At 47.9% G+C, this 19,725-nt stretch overlaps 1 protein-coding gene and 1 long non-coding RNA gene across 2 annotated transcripts in view; both read left to right on the top strand.

Moving 5' to 3' along the window:
• LOC144149640 (uncharacterized) overlaps positions 1-12,535 on the top strand; it is a 108,749-nt gene extending 96,214 nt beyond the window's left edge. The window contains exon 5 of the mRNA XM_077681294.1: positions 12,336-12,535. The gene's annotated coding sequence lies outside the window, so the exon portion shown is untranslated. The remainder of the gene's footprint in view (positions 1-12,335) is intronic.
• Positions 12,536-14,616: 2,081 nt separating this feature from the next.
• On the top strand, positions 14,617-15,959 carry LOC144149639 (uncharacterized). The gene is made up of 3 exons (XR_013318344.1): positions 14,617-15,363; positions 15,728-15,827; positions 15,928-15,959. It is a non-coding gene; the product is annotated as an uncharacterized LOC144149639 (long non-coding RNA).
• The last annotated feature ends 3,766 nt before the right edge of the window (positions 15,960-19,725 follow it).

Here is a 19,725-nt window from a genome sequence, read left to right as displayed (position 1 = left end):
CTGGCAGCCCAACCCGCCACCACGCCGCTTGCTGAGGCAGCAGCGGTTGTGGTGGCACCCTCTTCCGTCGGGACCGGTGCCGCTCCCGCCTCTGTCTCCCCGCCCTCCAGTGCGTTGGAGGGTACAGAGGTGATGGACACCACGGGCCCCGCACCGGTTCCCACCGCCACCGCACCGCCTGTGCCACCTCTGGCGCCCCGGACGCCCTCGGCGGTGGCGGCTCAAACAAAGGGCTCCCGAGGGGGGGCCAAGTCCAGGGGGCCCGGTCCGTCGGGCACCCCTCGGACATCCGACGACGAGATGGATGTCGGGCCGTTCCTGCCTGCAACGCAGCGCAAGGAACGCGTCCCGACGCCAAAGCCTCCTGACAAGCCAAAAAAGGCGAGAGTCACAGCCCCGAAAGACGACACATAAACAAACACACACACTCCAGTAGCTCTCGCACTAAATAATGGGAAGAGAAAACATAATTCAATGGAACTGTAGAGGCCTTCTTAAAAATCTTGACGATGTATACGAAATACTGCATGCTAATCAGCCAAGTGTGATGTGTCTTCAGGAGACGCATTTGAATTCCAAGCACACAAATTTCTTAAATAGGTACATGGTCTTCAGAAAGGACAGGGATGGCTGCACACACTCTTCGGGCGGTGTAGCCATAATAGCCCGGAAATCCCTAGCATGCCATCCTGTCGCTCTCAACACCGTCCTTGAGGCTGTAGCAATACGCACAATAATTTTTAATAGGTTGATAACGGTATGCTCCATATACATTCCTCCTGATGTCACACTTTTGAGCTCTGACTTCGAGGCGCTGGTCGACCAGCTGCCCGAACCGTACATCCTAACAGGCGACCTTAATGCACACAACTCTCTTTGGGGCTCCTCCAGAACGGATGCCCGAGGTCGCCTGTTGGAGAAGTTTCTTACATCCTCCGGAGCATGCCTTTTCAACAAAAAACAGCCTACATATCATAACTTAGGACACAATACGTACTCTCATCTTGACTTGGCTATTGGTTCCGCAGTTCTCTTTCCATGTCTTGAGTGGGGTGTGGGCACGGACCCATATGGTAGTGACCATTTCCCCACTTCATTAACGTATATAGGTATAGGCCCGAGCAGTTCATCTTCCCATAACAGGTTTAATGAATCCAAAGCAAACTGGAGTACATTCACAGAAACATCTAAACTACACCACACAACCATAAAACACCTACACGTGGAGGAAGCCGCCCAACTCGTCACGGCGCACATCCTCGACGCCGCCGAAAAGTCCATTCCCCAGGCCTCCAGTGGGTCCCGCAGCCCAAGGAGGCCCTGGTGGAACGAGGACTGCAGGCGGGCGCGAGAGGCCCAGAACAAGGCGTGGGGTGTCCTTCGCCGGTACCCCACGTCAGATAACATCATTTCTTTTAAACGGGCAAAGGCTTTTGGAAGCGAGTGCGTCGTGAGGCGAAAAGGGAGAGTTGGCGCACCTTCCTCAATTCCATCAACTCGTACACTGACACACATAAAGTCTGGACACGAATACGAAAACTAAAAGGACAACAGACACACAGCCTGCCCCTGGTTAGTACAACAGGGGACACACTGGAAGACCAGGCTAACACACTTGCACAACACTTCGAACACGTGTCCAGTTCAGCACACTACACAAACACTTTCATGAAACACAAAACATCTGTAGAAAAGAAGTCCCTGCGTGATAACAACAAGTCGCACACTTCTTACAATTCTCCTTTTTTAATTCATGAGCTGAAGGTTGCTCTGAGCACATGTAAGCCTTCAGCTCCAGGTGCAGACAAAATCACATACACCATGATACAACACCTACACCCAGACACTCTTGAAACACTCCTACATCTATACAACAACATATGGCTTTCGGGGCACATTCCTCGCTCTTGGAGGGAGGCTATAGTAGTGGCTTTCCTGAAGGAAGGAAAGGACCCTTCCTCTCCCGCCAGTTATCGCCCCATTGCCCTGACAAGCTGCCTGTGCAAGCTCCTCGAGAAGATGATAAACAGGAGACTCGTGTACTTCTTAGAGTACAACGGTCTTCTCGAGAGCTGCCAGGCGGGCTTTAGGGCGGGGCGATCTACGAATGATCAACTCGTTGCGTTAGAGTCGTATATTAAAGATGCTTTCCTGCATAAGCAGTACTCTATGACAGTATTCTTTGATCTTGAAAAGGCGTACGACACTGCTTGGCGGTACGGCATCCTCAGCGATTTGAAGTCCTTTGGTATGTCGGGTAACATGTGGAACACGCTTGCCAGTTACCTCTCTGAAAGAACGTTTCGCGTGCGAGTTGGAACTGCACTCTCTAGAGTTCATGTGCAGGAAAACGGTGTTCCGCAAGGTGGAGTTTTGAGTTGCACGTTGTTTATTGTAAAAATGAACTTTCTTCGGAAGGCTCTGCCACCAACCATTTCTTGCTCAATCTATGTAGACGACGTGCAATTATCCTTTAAGTCTTGTAACCTGTCTATCTGCGAGCGCCAAGTCCAGCTTGGTGTTAACAAGCTAGCTGGCTGGGCAGATAGCAACGGTTTTAAATTTAATCCAGTGAAGTGTACTTGTGTTTTGTTTTCGAAAAGGCGCGGCATTCGGCCGGATCCAGACATCAAACTCAATGGTGTCTCAATTCCAGTCAGAAATGAACACAAGTTTTTATGTGTAGTCCTTGACGAAAAGCTCTCGTTCATTCAACACATAAAACAACTTAAACATAAATGCTTAAAGGCCATGAATATACTCAAGGTTCTCTCCCACTCTTCATATGGGGCTGACAAACAACTTCTTTTACGTGTTTTTACCAGCCTGATAGGTTCACGATTAGACTATGGAAGCATTGTTTATGGGTCAGCAAGTAAGACATCCCTCAAAATGCTGGACCCAGTGCTTCATCTGGGGCTCCGGTTGGCATGTGGCGCCTTCCGGACTAGCCCGGTCGAAAGCCTCTATGTGGAGTGTAATAAGTGGAACCTACAACGTCAGCGAGCATACGCAGATCTTCTTTTTGCTTTTAAAATTTCATCTATGCCACACCATCCTTTTAAATCGGCTTTTTATGATACGTCTCAGACTGCACTACTCCTAAACCGACCATCGTTCTCTGCGCCCTTCTCTTACAGAGTTAGAGAGGAAGCGTCAGAGCTTTCTGTCTCCTTTTTAGACACCATACAAAGTTCTCAAACAGATTTTATAGCACCATGGCATCTCCGCCCTGTATCATGCGACACATCCTTCACACATGTAGATAAAAACCGAGCTCCCACATGTGCAATTCTGCAGCACTTCTTGTATTTGCAGCAGAAGTATCAATTTTCTGAATTTTATACGGACGCCTCTAAAACTGCCACCTCTGTGTCTGCGCGGCGCATGGGCCCGGCCTTAATGTCACTAGAACTCTTAACAGTAATACCAGTATCTTTACGGCAGAGGCTAATGGTGTACTTCTTGTTGTTAATCATATCCTTCAAAGTCACATCCCACAATCCATTATATATACAGACTCCCTCAGTGTCGTGCGGGCGTTGTCGTCATCAACGTCTTCAAAAAATCACGTGGTAAATCTAATAGTCAAGGGTATTATGTCGGTGTATGTACGCAAATTTGAACTGGTTCTTTGCTGGGTCCCTGGCCACAGTGGTATAGCCGGGAACGAAGCAGCGGACCGAATGGCTGCTGCTGCTACACTCTCGAATACAGTAGACATAACCACATTACCCTACACCGACGTGAAACCACACATCAGACAACAACTTCGCAAAACATGGCAAACACACTGGAGTGAACAAACAGACAACAAGTTACACGTAATAAAACCACACTTGGGACCATACACCACCGACACACGCAATAGATACACTGAAGTCGCCTTGGCCAGATTACGGATAGGGCATACTCATGCAACACACTCGCACCTTCTCACTGGGTCTCCAAGACCTCTGTGCAGTAGGTGCGGAGAGGCCCTATCCGTGATGCACATCCTCATACAATGTAAGGCACTCGACACTACACGACGCAAACACTTCCCTCAACTACACACACGACATATTCCACCACACCCGTCACTCTTCTTAGGAGACGAAGCCCTGTTCTCAATCAAACGCGTTTTCGAGTTTCTCACCGACGTAAAATTTTTACATCTCATTTCTTATCATGCTTGTTGACAACCTGGCCCTTGACACCAGTCATCTTCATTACGTTGTGTTTTAATTTGTTTATTTTTACTAAAGTGTTCTTTTACTTCCATGTCACTTTCATGTAATCACTTTTGTTTGGCGCTCTTTGCCCTTAGTCGGCCTTGCGCCATTAAACTCTAAACATCATCATCATACAGATTTCCAGGAAAACATGTCGGGGTGCGTTTGCCCAAACCATAGTCCAGCGAACACTGTGTTTGGTTGCTGTAGTCTTGGTGGCAGTTCGTTAATGACAAATGGAATTGTCCATACAGATATTTTAGATTGGTACACAGGGCTGCTGTCTGTGTTGAAGGTTAAAGTAAGGTCTGCTGAAATATTAGTACTGCTTCTGAGGCTCTTGTAAACGGCAGCAGATGTAATGTCGCTGATTGCGGGCTCATTCAGTGTGGAATTGATCAAAGCCATCTTATTAAGGCGCTCCTCCTTGCACCGGTTGATCACAAAGTATTTGCCGCTTTAAATCCGCGATGCTAAAGAAGCAGCCCATTGCCTTTAGCGCAGACAGCTGGAAGTCTTTTTCGCAACTTTCGCATCGTGCGCTACCAGGTCCACACCTCTGAACGCAACTGCCGCAAAGGTCGCAATAGTAGTGGTGTTTCACAAAACTGTCAATCTGGTAGCTCCACATCTTCCTCAGCAAGTACTTGCTCCGGGGAAAGACGTTGCCCCTGAACCCGAACAGCGCGTTAATCAGGCGCAGTAAGCCGTCAACAGTGTCCCACGGCAGCCCATGGGCAACAACAAATGCCAATATCATGACGATCACTGCTGCCTTCGTTGTAGTGGAGCCGGGCAGGGTTTCATCACCGTACTCGTCGAGGGCTGCTTTGACAGCTTTGTGCGTCTTCCGGTGGCACGGGCGCTGAACTTTCCTCCCTTTCCTCTATGCCTTCAGAACAGTCAAAGAAGACCTCTACCATGTTTCCATCCTCCTCGGAACTCGTTGCACATGATGAGGCATCGGCTGTGATGCTTGATGTACCAGAAGTGGCCGATGCATCGCTGGTTCCTGATGTTTCGGCTTCACTTTGATTTCTTTCTTCTTGTCGATGCCACCGTGTCGACGAAGGTACGCGGAATTCGCTTGATTCGTAAAGGTAACCTTTGCGCTTTTTAGTTTGTTGGTCCATAAGCACCCACCGATTCAGACCACGCAGACCAATTGAGCACACAAACAAGCAAAAAAGCCACGCAGCACCTGCACAGCGCAACCTGGCATCTTCTATTCTTTGCGTACGGTGCGGATGGTGGCTCTAAGGAGTATCCAAAGGAATTCAGCGTGAGCATACAAAGAAAGCGCAAGAACCACAAACGGCAGAAAGCGCGGCGTATCGGCTCTGCTCTGCCAGCGCCAGCAGTTTCAATTTTGCTTTTCAGAACTGCTCCGAAATGCTCTGAGCAGATGGCTACACTAGTGCAATTGGTGTACAGTTAGTGCATTTACAAAGCGTGTCCAGTGTACCAAGCGTGGGTAAAAAAGGAAATAATATAGTTATTTGCACTAGTACAACATGTGCAGGATTATGTTTATAATTTTATAAATAAAAAATATATTAATAATTTTTTAAAATAAAGACACACTCGGTGTACCCAGTCGACTTTCAAAAATATCCATGATTACAACAGCACAAGGGACAGGACGAGAAAGGCTGACAAGGACGGGACTCACCCAGCTTCGCAGTCTTGTTCAATATGAAGAATTTTCTTTCAAGCGGTGGCTCACGTGTTGGTCTTTGTTGTTGCTCCTCACCATTCCTCTTATACCGGTTTGTGGGCGCCTCCCTGTCTCGCCCTTTGATCAGGGATTGCTCAGGCAGGGACAAGTCTGCACCTGCGTGGTCTCTGTGACCATTCCATCGAACAGTCCACCGTGTGCACATTCCATCGAAGGGTGTGTAGTTGTGCAGTGTGCTTATTTTTAGCATTGTTTTGTAATTTCCTCCACTCAAGTATGCCACCTACTTACGCGTACGTGGACTAAAAAGACGGTGGTAGGGCGATCGTTGCCATCTCTTTGATTAAGGATTTTGAGCCGGCGACTTTGGAGGATGCCGCCCAAAACAAGAGGGTGTACTGGCGCTCCCAAGTGCGTCACCCTGGTGACATTGTTTTACTTGGCCGTAAGTACATATTGCCTGAATTTGTACTGGAAAGTGTCTATACAGAAAATTTTATAGCTGGTACCAGCTGGCTTATGGTTATAAATTCCCTAATGGGCGCAGTTGGTCCCCTCTGGAACCTGCTACCTTTTTCTCTAGGATGGGGTTTCAGTATACGCCTCTCCTCCTCTCTCTCCGATAGCGAACACTCTCTCCCAAACAGCCGAGGGTTGGCGCAGCGCGCTCTCACTCTCTTGCTAGGCGCCGGTGGGCGGCGCTGCGCGCGCTGCGCATGTGCTGTACTCTCGCCCTCCACGCTCTCCTCTCCTTCCGGCGCTGTGAATATAAAGCGGCATGCCGCGCTCCGATGGTCTCAGTCGACGGTCGTCCGCGTTACGCTTGCACTCTCTCGCAGTACTCATGCAATCGTCGAGCCCCTAACTGTGCACTTTACGGACCACAAGGCACTCATTCTCGTCTGCAATAAAGACCGTACCTCAGCATACGTGTACTGCATGTGCATTGCAAGGTGAAAATGGAAAATTACGCCCACCTCCCCTTCGCGTGAGAATCCCTGCTATAAGCGTAATCAATACGATGGAAAACGCCAATGGAACCCCCCATGAGAAGCGTTGCATCACACCAGGGTTCCCGCGAGGGGAGGCGGGCGTAATTTTTCGATAGATGATTCACTGGCAGTTTTACTACCACTCTGTTATGTTTTCTTTTTGAATGAGATAAAAGTTACTGGTTAGCATTCAAAGTTTATTATGTGATATTTTTTTTCATAAGGTACCCTTTAGATGGTTATAATCAACTGGTGAAGTGGTCAGTCGGTGTTGACGTAAACCAGAGTTCTGTGTCACTCAGGGAATTTGTAAAGAAAGACTCGGAGAAAACCTGGAAAACTCAGAGAATTTGAAAATGTCATATTGGTAGACACCCTGACTTGGCTTGGCTAGCCACAAGGAGCCTTTGTCGCGAAGCCAAAAGCAACAAAATAACGGTAACATTTTTTTCTTGTTCATCGTGCATGAAGCTTCAAAATAATCACTGGCATATACCGTAAAAACCCGCGTATAATACGGACCCGCGTATAATACGAGGTGTAATTCGGGGACAGTAAAATCAGAAAAAAAGTTTTCATCCGCATATAATGCGAGCTAAAAAGCACAGAAAATATTTATTTGCACTGCAGTTACCCTTCAGTCATTGTCAGTTTTCGCTGGCACTGTCTACCGACGTCCGTTCAGTCATCGTCGGGTTCGCTGCCGCTGTCTCCTGAAGTCGCCCTGTCGGAAATGTCTTCCCACAGAAAGTGGTCCTCAGTGCAATAAAGGGCGTTCGAGATGCGGCATTTCTTAAAAGAGAACTGACGAGCTCCTCTGGGATGCTGGCCCACGCATCCGTGATCCAGCCACAAAGCACCGCTGGAGAAGCCCGCGTCAGCCATCCGGTAGCTGTCACTTACGGGTCTCCTGACCTTATCCACTCTTGTTAGCAGCACCTGATGCAGTCTTTGAAAGGCTTGTTGACGCAAACGTCTAGCGGTTCCAGCTTGGATGTCATTCCTCCTGGAATGACAATGAGTTCGGGGTGGGGTTCGCGCAACAATTTATTCACGGAATCGGCCAGGTGGCAGCGAAAGGCGTCCAACACGCGCACTGACGGGAACCCTCAACAGTTCTCCAGGCCGCCGACACCACACAGACTTCATCCAGTCAAGCACCGGTTGCTTTCTCCACCCGCGAATGCTGCCTTCGGTGACGCCGAACTGCCGTCCTGCGGCGCAATTCCTGATGGTCTCGGCACATAAAATAACGTTTCTTTTAATTGCAGCCGAATACTGCCTTCAACACCCGCCATCGTGATAGACTTGCGGTGAACGTGCCGATCCTTCGCGTGGTCAAAACAATCAAAATGGCACCGGCTGAGAGAAGCAGCAGCCAGCCAACGCCACCGCAAGAAGGCACACCCTACACTGAAACCGGAACCGAAAGTGCAAATTTTCGGCTGAAAACTTTGGGATCCACATATATTACGAGGCACAAATTTTACATCGTAAAATTTGGAAAAAAACCTCGTATTATACGCGGGTTTTTACGGTAAATCTTTTTAGAGCTTCAATCTTAGTATAAGAAAAATTTGAATAATCTTCTACAGTAAGATTATTGCTTATCTGCAGCCAGAGGCCACTTTTCAGCCTGTTCATGAACCATTCCAAGGACAAGTGGAACTTGCCTGCCCGGTACATAACAGAACGCTCGCTGAAGCCCAGCTCCCCTAGACAGTGGCGCCAGATTTCCCTCTACTATATATTAGTGTTGAACTCTATGACCTGCAATGGCAGTGCCCGTGGCTCTGTTTACAATCGAGCGAGGCGCATAGTCTGCTCACCATCATCGCCTGTCATCCTGTACAGCTCAAACCTGACGACCATTGATGGCAGAGTGAGGTTCGGCTAATAGAGTCCCTACAAAAGCTGTTGGCTGTCTGCCTACTCCCGATGCCCTAACCACCTCACTTGCTGCACCACCTCGATCTGTAGCAGCTGCGGCAGTTCACTGCGCTGCCGCTGGGGCACCGTGAGCAATCGCGTGGCGCAGTGCAGGACACCCGCTTCTCAGCAGTGAATCGAGAATATTGGTGCAGGCGTTGCCGTAAACTGTATCTGAATCGAATGGGGTCAGTGTTTAGTGCTGTCAACTGCATTTGCAATGAACAAGCGTGTGGGTGAGCTTTCCAGCACATCAACTTGAGCTTGTCTCAAGAGCCTCTACATTGCGGATGTTTCTTTTATCAGAGTCGTGATGCCACCTTGCACGGATGTTTGAGTAGTTCTCGGCTGCTAGCACAATTTCAGTGATGCTACTGGCTTAGGCCACTTTGGAGCAGCTTTTGGAGCAGGCAAAAATGGGTTTTAAAGCAGCAAAACTATCTTTTGGAGCAGGTGTTGGTAGAAGCAATTTTAAGACAAGTACCAGATTCATGATAGACAACCGATTAAACCACTATGTGCTGCACGCTTTTCAGCGATAATTAAAACTTACCCAGAATTATGAATATCACCCACAACTGACCTAGCCGCATTTAGAAGACAAAACGAATCGGGACACGTCACTTTATTTTGATTTAAGGCCATGGGCAATGAGAAGTTCAGCGTTTGTGAGCATCTTTTTTGCTGTCTCCACTTCCTTTTGGAGATCTTGGTCCTCGCTTCTTGGGCCTGCTTTAGGCTGCTTACGTGCCCGCTTATCTGACTGTTCTTTCTTTAAAGCAAGGCGTTCAGCGTACCTTCTGTTTGAATTCCTTACCACCCTGAGAACCTCAGGTCTAATTGGGAAACTACTTGGGTCAGAGTCAAATCGCTTTCCATTACTCACAATGTGCAGAATGCCAATGATGCTTTCTAGTTACAGCCGGGGGTCCTATCCTGTAGAAACCGGCGATTTTCGCTAAAGCCACTCTCTGCATCAGAATTACCATGCGGGGTGCTGAGAAGACCCTTCTCCACCTCACTAAGAAACGAGTACTTGGGTGTACCATCCCACCTATTTATGTCAAAGGCAACTTGCCAATACCCGCCAACTCTTTGAGCACTTTCAAGTGTTTGTCCAGTTGGAATACTGTGTACTCATTTATAAACCTGGAAATTTCATCAGACTGGATCACGTCAGGCAACTTCATAGCGAGGCGCCTTAGTTCAGGCCCTGATGACTATTTTTCTTTGGCATTTGGGGGAGAGGTATCGCAGGCTCTGCAGTGTCACGGTTTGAAATGGAAGTCTCGACACCAAGTAGTCAGTGGCTTTAGGTAAAAATTTCTGGCACCCAACCAAAAGCCTTCTTCTCAGCTGGCCCCCAGTCAGACATAGCTGGCTCAGTATCTGCCCCTACTTCTGGAGTGGCCTTCCAAACAGTGGGTGAATTTATTTCCAAGCACGGCAAATCTTTCCCATTTAAAAAACGGTAAGCTTCAGCTGTTATTCCCGTATTCCCGTCTTTTATGCCTGTATGCGTGTGTTCATGCGAACGGGCGTGTGTGCTGTGTATACCTATCAATGTGATTTGCATGTATTTCGCGATATCTGTATTTTTCTGTATCACACTAACATTTCACTGTTTAGAAGATGAGTGTTTGCAGATGCCTACATTTTGCCATGAACTTTGTTTTCGTGCATGCTATGTACCCAACAGTAATTTTTATGGCCTACATGTGTAATTTGCGTGCTCGTGCGTTTGTGCGTTTTTATGTGCACGTGCGTGTGCGTGCGTGCGGGTGTGTGGTGCTACACAGTAATCGGGATTCCCTCAACTTCGCATCCCGTATACATATTTCGTTGTTTTTTCGTCTGTGTGCTGCCCTGTACTTCTAGTGCACCACCCAAGAAGGTCTAGTGCTTTTTGTGGGTGCTCAAAAAATAATAATAAATGAGTAAATATATAAATAAATAAATGTGCTGCTGTCGTCTGCTGTTTCCGCTGTAATATCTGTATGCAGCCATACACACACTAAAAGCTGCATTTTCTTTAGTGCCATTAAGCAGTGCTTGTGACTCCCTGCTATTCCTTGGGTTTATTCATTCTCGAGAAGTTCTGTTCTCGAGCAGTTTGGCGCAATTGTTGCAATTTTCAAGATTTCGGATAAGCCTGACGCAGGAAAAGCCATTTGCATGAAAACTGCGCAATTGAGGGTGTTGCGGCGATAATTGGGACACTTTATAAAATTTTTTCGTGAACGAACAGCCGCTTTGTTCGCGCTGAAACTTCACACAAAGATCGCATTTTGTGGTCTATTTTGTTTGACACCAGGAACAACGACAGTACTTACCTGGTATTCCTGAAAATAAAAACTATTTTCGCCTATGGCAAAATGGCGGCTGATTTGGACGTGCGAGGCAGCGCAAGTTGATCTTGGAACGACGGCGTCACCTGGGGTATGCAGAGCGAAACCCATGTTTCGGATTCACGGTAGAAAGGCGCCAAATGGTGTAGCAGACGATCAGAAAATCTGAAAATCAGTTCTGAAGGGTTGCAATCTCTTGAACTGTATAAGCACTTAACTTCTACAAGAGAAGGCTCATGACACTCGCACCGAAACTCGCATCGAAATATCCCATCGGGACTGCAGCCTAGGAGCGGGTACTTCGGGTTTATCATAAGACCGCAGTCTTCAATTCTAGCATTTGAATGCAGGCCTTCAAGGTACCCAAGTAGCCTCTCCTTGGCCGCAACCTCATTGGCAGTACCGTACTGCACTGCTGGTGCATTGATTGTTTTGGCATTAAAAAATCCTGTTTACTAGTGTTGTGCACCCTGCCTTCTTTGACCGGCACACATCCTTAAAAATGAATGCCGTTACGCGGCCTTTACGATGAGAAAATCACAGTGGTGCACTCCTCTAGCCACAAGTGGCCTGTTCAATGGCCTTTGCATCTTGTTCAGTTATAGACAACTTCTGCATAACAACCACCGCCAACTCGTCTACATTTTCACTCTGGAGCCCTCTATGGGCTAACAGCCGTGCAGTAAACATACACAATGGTGTTCCGACTGTCACTGCCAGTCTATCATCACTGGGCATGTTGACAGGCGCTACCAGCTGTGGCCTGATTATGGCCTGGGGGTTGTTAGAGTGTACACTCTTGCATTTGGGGCTACCTGGAAAACATGAACAATTAATACACATGTAATGTGAGGCAGTAATAAATTACATGTGTGCTTTAAATGTGCCCCTGTAAATGTAACCATTACCTTTTGAAGTGTCTGCAAGAACGCTTCTTCATTCGGAAGCTTTTTGAGGCCTGAGGGCTTCCTCCTTTGGGGCACAGTCTGCCATACCGGTGCCGTGTGTACGACAGCTGCTTTGCCTGTTTTGGCTGCACCTGCAAGTTTGTTACCCTATGTGACTGGAATTCCTCACAATACACAAGTTTCTGCCCATCACGAGACCAAGTGGATTTCATGACTAATTTTTTGTTATGAAACTAGTCCTAAAATTGCCGTCATACCTTTTTCAGGCGAGGTTTCACCCATGAACATGGCAGTTCAGTCGGAGCCTGCTAAGGAGTGCTGACCTGGGTCCACAAGTCTACTGCAAAGCAAGCTGCTGCCGCATGACTGCAGACCCGTCCAAACCTGCATATCCACATGAATAAGTTGCATATCGTAGCAGAAAGCAGTAAAAAGAGGGAAATAAAGCTCACCCTGCAATGCATGAGCATCTGGCATCCTGTCTGGCATCCTGGATGTTGCCATTTTCTTCCACTTGTACCCAGCATTCGTATGCTGGGAACGTTGATCGCTGCGACGGGCCAACATAGGCTTTCAAATTGCAGAAACCTTGTCGCGGCCTGGCAGTCATGATGTTGTGGACTTTGCCTGCACAGATCATTTGCGCATTGCCATATGAAGTTCTAGCCACACACGTTTACGAAACGCAAGGAGCAGCCACTCAATAGCTTATATTTTCATTTATTAGGTGGCATAATGTCTTGTTTGTGCTACACTCCAAAGTGCAATCAACAGTTGAACACTTACAAGTGCACCTGGTGATTGTGATTGTGAAGAGAACGTGATTTGACTCAAGTGCCACCATTCAGCTGCTACACATTTTTCAAAAGTTTAGGTTTGGTATGTCGTTTGGGTCCAAGGAGCACCACCACCAACCTTGGAGGTTTTCAGATGCCCTTGAAACACGAAAAAACAAGCTACTGCCCTTTCCTTAGCGTTTTGCGTATAAACTCACCTGTAGTTTTAATTGCAATCAATTGCATCACCCACGATGATTTTTTGGCCCGGTTTAACTCTGAAATTATTTTTTAAGTTACGAGAACAGAACTTGGCAGCACTAAAGACATCAAAACATGGCGGGTGAACACTCGAGCTTTCAACTGCTTTTGAAAATTGTCCTGCCGATGGGTGAAACTCTCAACTCAAATGTCGCTTCAAATAACCGTGTAGTAAGTTTATAAGAGCATGTTGTAAATAATCTTTCGGTGCCTTTTTTCCAATCTTGTGTGTCTTGAAACAGTATTTCATAAATCTCACAAATTTATCTGACAACCTGATATGCTGTACTTGCGCCACATGTAAAATATAAGGTATGTACACACCTGATTTCACGTACTTGTATGCATCCAGAGCTTTGAACGCCTCTGCGGCTTCACCGTCTCCACAGGGCCTCCCCCGAAAATAGCTGCATATATCTGTGTACTTTATAGGAAGCCAGAGGTGAGCCCCAGGCTGGTAATTCAACTTTCTTCCAGTGTCCAAATTGAATGGTCGGGAAACTGGATCCCTGCAAGGTAAACAAAACAGTCCATTAGACCACAATCACAGTGCCATACTACAATTGTCATTTTTTGACTCTTTCAATGTACTTGTTCAAAATGCACGCAATGACATGGCAAGTGCATTAACCAAGGTTAGGCAGATAAAACAGGCTGGAGTATATTCGCAGTGACTTGTGGAGTTCACCAATCAAATTAAGGCTCACAAGTTGGCCATGCTTTTATATCTGGCCCAAGTGTCTTTCCTTTATAATCCTTTACTTGTATTCACGTTAATTACAATGCACATCTTCAATAAACCTTGATTTATTTCGTAGAGGCATTGTTTCAGAAGCCTTGTGTGGAGTTTTGACTGCGCTTGATAAAACGAACAAGGCTGAACTTCCCAAGGACCGACCTTCAATTAGAGAAGTTTTTTTAAAGTTATTAGCCACTACAACCGCAAAAAAATTACAAGAGTAACCTGATAAACTCAGCGTGCGCGTTCAGCTTTTACAGCATCCTTTAATATCCACTGCGAGCTTGCTGGAAAAACTAAAAAGGCATGCACGATCGGCACTTAAAGGATAAAGGCGCGTTCACACTTGCGACGAAAGCGAGCGAAAGCGACGGAAATTCCCTCGCTTTGTCGCGCGACGACCGTTTTTGGCGGATGGTCGGGACCAAGTTTTGTCATCGCGCAACAAAGCGACAGAATTCTGGTCGCTTTCGTCGCAGTGTGAACGGGCCTTAACAGCGCAAAAAATACAGCAGCGGCTTTCGTAAACTTGCTGCGCGCATCAGTGCGACACTACACGGCACAGCGATGTTGTAGAACGAAATGCAGCGAAAAAGTTGTATCATCGCAAAGCTTTCAATAACACATAAAATAGGGTTCACCAGACGAGCATGGCACGAATAAATCGGAAGCAAGGTGACGCGGGGCGCGTGACTACTTGCGAGGCACGACACACTGGCTGGAAGAACAGAACGTAGCACCTTACGTAGCGTATATGTAACAAAGCCCAGATGAAAATGGACTGCATATTCTTGCTGGAAATGAGGATTTCCAGCCACATTTCTAGCATAATTTTCCAGTGCCAGCTGTGAATATCAACTTCCCTCTGGAAACGTAACCTTCCCAGCGAGAAATATTGATTTCCAGCCAGAACAGAATTTTTTTCTCTCGGGAAATTTGTGACCCGGCCGGAAATGTTTCCAGCTGGAGGCGGAATTCCTAATTCTGGCTGGAAGAGATATTTCCAGCCCCAGCCGGAGGTGCTCCTGGAAATGAACGTTGTAGCACTTTTAGCTTTTAAAATGCATAACAACATAAAAAAGTGTGCTAGTCGCTTTAATACGTAAGTAAAACACTTCAACAATATGCGATCCCAAGCTAAAAAGGAACAAACTCTTCAAAATTGTTTTAATTGTGCACGAACTACATTTTCACGCGCCAGTGCCCGGCGCCATTTCACACCTAAAACGTGTTCGACCGCTCCATGTTGGTCCGCACGTGGCTGCAGCGTGTTTTACGTCCTCTTTTGGGCTAAACTTTTGACAGTGTATTCAATTCTTTTTTTCTACAGCGGTTTTGTGCGCTTGTGCTGTTTGTGGAAGACGTTGACAGGATCGCTCTTGCGTTATTCGCGTCGCTTGTCGATAACAAAGTGAAACGCCCAGAAAACGATGTGGTGCAACAATGGACTGCGTACCGCTCACGATGGAAGAATACTTCATTCGTGGTACCGTTCAGCACCGATACTGCCAAATATAGGTAAGTGCACATTCGTATTGATTTTCTCAAATCTACGAGCTTGTAGATTTCTTCAGTGTTGGAAGCGGAATCAAAATGCGTGCAGGCCTATAGCCCTAACGCAGTCTTGATCATTGCAGCGACTCAGCACCGTGTGTGGCGCTCTCGTAAAAACACTGCATTGGGCTTCGCTAAAATTCGACTGGGTCATTGGTTATTATATTCCGGTGGCCTGTGTACAGTGAGAGAGTAGCTGTCGAAGGTCTTAGTGCATTTCAGACGTCGGCGTGTTTCAGACGTCGGCGTGCAGCAGACAGTCACATGTAATATTATGTTACGAGGTGAACCAATCTATAATAAATTGCTCTTTCTTCTGTTTTTCTAGTATCTGCGAGGGAACGTCAATGTTGCAGAATGTGGTACACGAGGCTTGCAACCTAGAAGACGACGGGTGGAAGGACCAAAAAGTGGAATCGATAACTCTGGTAAGCACATAAAAAGATGGAAATGGTTTGACTGGCAGTTGTGCAAAGCTCACAAAATCACTTGACATCACGGTTTCTCATGATGCTTTATTTTTCATAGGCTACCTGAATCACTGGGAGGACCATTCACCCCCCCCGCACGGGGCACCTTGAGCAATCTTGGTGACGGTATTGGCGATACCGCGGACCCCGAGCCCCCAAACATAAGCTGGATCCAACCGTGGTGATGTGTTTTTAAGGTGAAGGGTAGAACCTCTAACGGTGGCCGTCGGAGCCCAGGTCAAGCTCCGGCGGATGGGCTCCCTGTCTGTTTACCAGGCAGGGAGCTCCGGGACCTCTCAGGCTATCAGGGTAAGGTTTGAGAAGAAAGTACCCCCGTCCCCTGCTTCTTTTACATGCCATATGGTAAATCGTAAATCCCCCCCCCAAACATCATCGGCCCCTGAAAAGGGGCCGCACCGAAGGTTCATTTCCGCCACACCCAACCCTCAGTCTTCCAAAGCCCGATAACTACCTCCGTTTTTTGGTGTTGGAATCCAGTGACCAAGAAAAGCCTCTTGCATCACAGTCCGTGTTCCTAATATCGAAATTTCTGGAGGGCATCATTGGTGACAAATATAAGGCCAAAAAACAAAGAACTGGAGAAATCCTGGTTGAAGTACACAACCAGCAGCATGCAAAGATCCTCCTTGAACAAACTCGCATAGCCACAACAGATACACTGAAGTCGCCCTGGCTAGGCTGCGGATAGGCCACACACATGCGACGCACTCCCACCTGCTCACTGGAACTTCGGGACCCATGTGTAGCAGGTGTGGAAAGGGCCTATCCGTAGTCCACATACTAATCACATGCAAGGCACTTGACACAACACGACACAAACATTTCCCTGAATTATACAGACAACACATTCCTTTGCACCCATCATACTTTTTAGCCGACGAACCAATGTTTTCTAGTCAACGTGTTTTTAAGTTTTTAGCTGAGGTAAACTTTCTGCAGCTGTTGTCATATCATGTGTAATCACCCTGGCCCTATACACCAGCCATCTCCATTGTCTTTTTTTTGCATCACCTTTACTTTTAGTCACATGTTTTAGTATGTACGGTCTCATCATAATTCAGTAACTTCTTCTTTGGCGCTCTTTGCCCATAGTCGGCCTTGCGCCAATAAAACCCAACTATCATCATCATCGAAATCAGGGTGACACCCCACCGGAGCCTGAACAGTACTCAAGGTGTCATCTCCGAAGTAGACCTGATGAATGAGACAGATGCTGACCTGCTGGAGGGCCTGAGAAATCAGGGCGTGACAGCTGTGAGGCGCATAACTATGAGGAGGGATGACAAAGTAGTTTCGACCAAGCACATTATCCTTACTTTTGGCCGGTCCACACTCCCAGAGTACGTCAATGCAGGTTTTGTACATTGTAATGTCCGGCCCTAATTCCAAACCCGCGCCGCTGCTTTAAGTGCCAGCGGTTCGGGCACGGAACCAACTCCTGCCGTGGTCGTCTGACCTGCGCAAAATGTGCTCAGCATGATCATCCATCCGATAATTGTCCATCATCAACCCTCACCTGTGCCAACTGCCAGGGGCTCCACGCAGCGTGGTCCCGCACTTGGGAGAAATTTAAGCAAGAAAAACAAATCATTAATGTAAAGGTCACTGAGAACATCACCTTTCCAGAGGCGAGAAAGAGGTTCGCCTCTTTCCCTCTGGAGAGGTACGCCGACGCAGCTCGCCGGGGTGCGGAGCGGCGTATGGTGTCCACAGGGATCCAGTTCAGCGAGTCTGACCTGGTCCCTTACCCGCCCCCCCTGGGGTGCCTCAGGCAGCCCAATCCGTCGCCACGCCGCTTGCTGAGGCAGCAGCGGTTGTGGTGACAACCTCTTCTGTAGGGACCGGTGCCGCTCCCGTCCCTGCCTCCCCGTCCTCCAGTGCGTTGGAGGGTGCCGACCGGATGGACACCGGGGGCCCCACATCGGCTCCCACCGCCACCGCACCTCCTGTGCCACCTTTGGTGTCCCGGACACCCTCGGCGGTGGCGGCTCAAACGAAGGGCTCCCGAAAGGGGGCCAAGTCCGAGGGGCCTGGTCCGCCGGGCACCCTTCTTGCATCCTATGAGGAGATGGATGTCGCGCCGTTCCTGCCTGCAACGCAGTGCAAGGAACGGCCTCCGATGTCCAAGCCGCCAGAAAGGCCTAGAAATCCTAGAATAACAGCCCCGAAAGACGACACATGAACAAAAACACGCACACACACACTCCAGTTATTCTTAAATTTAAATAATGGAAAATGAAAACATCATCCAATGGAACTGCAGAGGCCTCCTTAAAAATCTTGACGATGTGTATGAGATGCTGCATGCCAATCAGCCAAGTATCATGTGTCTCCAGGAAACCCACCTCAATTCTAAACAAACAAATTTCTTGAATAGGTACATGGTATTCACAAAGGACAGGGTTGGCTGCACACACTCCTCAGGAGGTGTGGCAATTGTCGCCCAGAAATCTTTAGCCTGCCACCCCGTCACTCTTAACACTGTCCTTGAGGCTGTAGCAATCCGTACGATAATATTTAATAGGTTGATAACGGTATGCTCCATTTACATCTCTCCTGATCATGCACTCTCGAGCTCTGACTTCGAGGCACTGGTCGACCAGCTGCCCGAACCATACATACTAACAGGCGACCTTAATGCGCACAACTCTCTTTGGGATGGATGCCCGAGGTCGCCTGATAGAGAAATTTCTCACATCTTCAGGAGCATGCCTTTTCAACAAAAAACAGCCGACATACCATAACTTAGGACACAATACATACTCGCATCTTGACTTGGCTATTGGCTCTGCAATTCTCTTTCCATGTCTTGAGTGGGGCGTGGGCACGGACCCATATGGTAGTGACCACTTCCCTAACGTACATAGGTAAAGGCCCATGCAGTCCATCTTCCCAGAACAGGTTTAATGAATCAAAAGCAAACTGAAGTACATTCACAGAAACATCTAATCTACACCACACAACCATAAAACACCTACACGTGGAGGAAGCAGCCCAACTCGTCACGGCACACATACTCGACGCCGCCGAAAAGTCCATGCCCCAGGCCTCCAGTGCGTCCCGCAACCCAAGGAGGCCCTGGTGGAACGAGGACTGTAGGCGGGCGCGAGAGGCCCAGAACAAGGCGTGGGGTGTCCTTCGCCGGTACCCCACGCCAGATAATCTCATTTCCTTTAAACGGGCAAAGGCTCTTGGGAAGCGTGTGCGTCGTGAGGCGAAACGAGAGTTGGCGCGCCTTCCTCACTTCCATCAACTCATACACCGACACTCACAAACTCTGGACACGGATACGCAAGCTAAAAGGACAACAGACACACAGCCTGCCCCTGGTAAGCACAACAGGGGACACACTCGAAGACCAGGCCAACACGCTTGCACAATACTTTGAACACGTGTCCAGCTCAGCACACTACACAAACACTGTCATGAAACACAAAACATCTGCAGAAAAAAAGCCTTACACGACAAAGACAAATCAAAAACTTCTTACAACTCTGAATTCACTCTCTATGAGTTGAGGGCTGCCCTGAGCACGTGCAAATCTTCAGCTCCAGGCGCAGATAAGATTACATACACCATGATACAACACCTACACCCAGACACTCTTGAAACACTCCTACATCTATACAACAACATATGGCTTTCGGGGCACATTCCTCGCTCTTGGAGAGAGGCTATAGTAGCGGCTATCCTAAAGGAAGGGAAGGACCCTTCCTCTCCCGCCAGTTATCGTCCCATTGCCCTGACAAGCTGCCTATGTAAGCTCTTTGAGAAGATGATAAACAGGAGACTCGTGTACTTCTTAGAGTACAATGGTCTTCTCGAGAGCTGCCAA

This window comes from Haemaphysalis longicornis, unplaced genomic scaffold (genome assembly GCF_048455015.1).
Source record: "Haemaphysalis longicornis isolate Haplotype H1 unplaced genomic scaffold, Haemaphysalis longicornis Haplotype H1 scaffold_8, whole genome shotgun sequence".
NCBI lineage: Eukaryota > Metazoa > Arthropoda > Arachnida > Ixodida > Ixodidae > Haemaphysalis > Haemaphysalis longicornis.
Note: the sequence above shows the minus strand (reverse complement) of the source record. Positions and strands in the feature narration are given on the sequence as shown.